Genomic DNA, 3,079 nt, shown 5'->3' with positions numbered 1-3,079 from the left:
GTACCATCCCGAAACAACACCGCTTGGTGGAAACGAGCCATAACAGGCAGTCTTTGGTCTCATTTATTCCACAGCAAATAGTTTGCTCTGAGGGCAAAGTCTTATAACATTATATTCTCTATAAAACTGTAATGCTGTATTTCAGAGTGCTGCCTTTGTACTTTTGACTGAATTGCTTAGCAACTTTTATGATGGAGGTTGTTGTTTATTAAATTTTATTCAATAAATAATATTTTATATAAATAATATAATAGTATTAAATCATTGTATAGTATTGGTGTGTTTGAGATGTTGATTTTAGATACATTGTTCCACCATTAGATGGCGACAGGAGACTGTTTTTATGAGTGAGTCAGCAGTAAAGACTTTAATATTGAAAGAGACTGAAACAGGGTTGTAAACAAGGAAGTTATTTTTACTTTCAACAACAGCTTGTAAGACGCAGCCAACAAACACCGAGAAGCGCCGTCATCGGAAATCACCCTTAACAGATGAAAGGATTGTACGACAAAGAAATCGCTTTCCTCAGCAGACATTCAAACAAATGTTTTATTGTGAATATGAGATTGAGCTGAAGAATGAATGCTGTATCAGATTCAGGTAATCACGCTCTCTGAGTCAAACTCTCTCATAATACTCAACTCTACATAATACAGTGAGCTTTTAATAGTGTTTTCTAATTAGTAATGGAGGCTTGGAAAGGACGAACCGGTATAAATCCCCATAAATGCACACTTTATTTTATTTTATGTAGCACTTTATACAATTCACATTTTATCAAAGCAGCTTTACAGTGTTAAACAGAATAATGTTTCAATAATGCAAAAAAAAATCAACTTTGCTGTAAAGCAGCTCTAAAAAGAGGACAATAGTAAACAGTCAATTTTTCAGCTAAAGTCAGTTCATTGTTGATTCAGTGATGTCATCATCATCCAGCTCAGTTCAAAAATCCAACAATCAGCCACTGATCTGCACATTGCAGTGAATTTTTAATCCAAATAATTTATTTCTACCCAGTAAATAATGTTCGAGAGACATTCTTGTTTTAGGGTTTATTTTTTACAACCATAAAAACAATGTTCCCGTAGCACTAGTATATGGTGGTTTTTTACACAACCTAAAAATAATTACATGATGAAGCTATGATGATTTTCGAGCAGCGTGTTTCTTCTGGTGGGTCTTAAAACCCCATTTAAAAGCGAATCTCTCGCCGCAGATGGAGCAGCAGAAAGGATTCTCTCCTGTATGATGTCGCTCATGGACATTTAGGACGTCTAAACGAGTCAAAGTCTTGTCACAATACGAGCATTTAAAAGGTTTTTCACCTGTATGAATCATCTGGTGCATTTTTAAGTCACCTGCCTTCAAATAACTCTTCCCACAATCACTACAGGGATACGGTCTTTCTCCAGTGTGACCTCTCTGATGAACTTTGAAAGCAAATGAACTAGCGAAGCTCTTCCCGCAGTCGGAGCACAGGTACGGTTTCTCTCCGGTGTGAGTCCGCTCATGGGTTTTCATGTGACTCGAATGACGGAAACGGTTCTCACAGTGTGAACACTGATACGGTTTGTCATCAGAGTGGATTTTTTGGTGTAACTTTAGAGAATCTGAGCTTATAAAAGGTTTTCCACATTCACTGCACTGATACGGATTGTCATGGCAATGCATGAGTAGATGTCTCTTCAAATGAGTTCCCCGGTTGAAGCTCTTCTCGCATTGAGGGCACTGATGTGGTCTCTCATTGCTGTGTGTGATTAAATGTCTCTTCAGAGCTGATCCGAGATTGAAGCTCTTCTCGCAGTGAGGGCACTGATATGGTTTTTCACCCGTGTGAATTCTCATATGATTTGAAAGATCTTGTTTGGTGCGGAAAAACTTGCTACATTCGTTGCACTGGAGAGACTTTTCTTCGTGTGTCTTTATATGAGCTCTCATATTATAAGTATAAAGAGTGGTGAAAAGATCCTTCCCGCACTGTTCACAGCGAAACTCCTTCTTCACGCTGTGCTCTTTTGAATGAAGTGTTCTCTCTTTGAAGGTAGGAAAACTGATGTTGCATATCTTGCAGGTGAAGTTATTCTGTTCTGTGTGTTTTTTCTTTCTGGCATGTCTTGTTAAATTACACTGTTTGCTGAATGTTTTTCCACAGATGGCACAGGAGAAACTCTTCTTTGTTCTTTGCTCTTTGGATATAGGTGCAGTTTCAGAAGACGAACCAGCTTTGTCATCTGAAAGGAACAAAATGGTCATAAAATATCTAACTATTTCTTTAAATTCTAGAGCTGGATGATCGGTCAACATAAAACTGAAATTATCTAGTGCAATTATCAAACTGCAAAGGCTGTGATTTAAATAAACACAAAGTCTGATGTGCAGCGCTGTGATATTTCTAGTGTTGCCAGATTGGGTTGATAATTTCCAGCCCAAATACTCACCAAAATATTTACTGCCAAAAGACTGTGATAGAATACTGTTGTGTTGACAACCAGGGACCATTTACCACCTTAAAAGCAAATAACAACAATGACAAAATAAAAATTATAAAAATGAATCAATTTCCCTGCCAGGTAAACAATACAACAGCAAAACGTATCAAAACGAGGCAAATACAGCAAAAGAAAATCAGCGAATATGACAAAATAATGTTTATACCCAAATTAGAATTATTAAAGAATGCCAAATATTTGCAAGAAACAGTAAAAGAAATAAACATACTTCCCTGTGAAGCACACATCATTTATGCCATCAGTAAAAACAGGCCAAATGAAGTCCAGACGAAAAAGGCCAGCGTATAAGCGATCAGAATAAGCAACGTAGTTAGTCCAACAAGCAAACTTTCTGAGTAGACAGTGACGCACGCTTCTGCACAAACCAAAACAATAATGCAACAATAACAACCTTCAGGCATGTGATCAGCTAAAGACAAAAAAGCAGGAAAATCTGACCACACCCCAAGCCATACCCCCAGCACCTATTATTAAAAATATACATTTTAACACATTAAAAGATATATCTTAGATTGTTATAATACATACTATTGTACTGTAAAAATGAGAAAAAAAAAAAAAAAAAAAAA

General features: G+C 36.7%; 1 protein-coding gene and 1 long non-coding RNA gene across 2 annotated transcripts in view; both read right to left on the bottom strand.

The window, feature by feature from the left end:
- LOC107742521 (zinc finger protein 664-like) overlaps nucleotides 1-3,079 on the bottom strand; it is a 21,542-nt gene that overhangs the window by 15,070 nt on the left and 3,393 nt on the right. The window lies entirely within an intron of this gene.
- Nucleotides 1,953-3,021, bottom strand: LOC107742522 (uncharacterized). The gene is made up of 3 exons (XR_001640310.1): nucleotides 2,719-3,021; nucleotides 2,439-2,506; nucleotides 1,953-2,231 (listed from the first exon to the last, which is right to left on the bottom strand). It is a non-coding gene; the product is annotated as an uncharacterized LOC107742522 (long non-coding RNA).

This window comes from Sinocyclocheilus rhinocerous, unplaced genomic scaffold, assembly GCF_001515625.1.
Source record: "Sinocyclocheilus rhinocerous isolate Xijiao unplaced genomic scaffold, SAMN03320098_v1.1 scaffold1639, whole genome shotgun sequence".
Classification (NCBI taxonomy): Eukaryota; Metazoa; Chordata; class Actinopteri; order Cypriniformes; family Cyprinidae; genus Sinocyclocheilus; species Sinocyclocheilus rhinocerous.
This window is presented reverse-complemented; position numbering and strand designations above follow the sequence as displayed.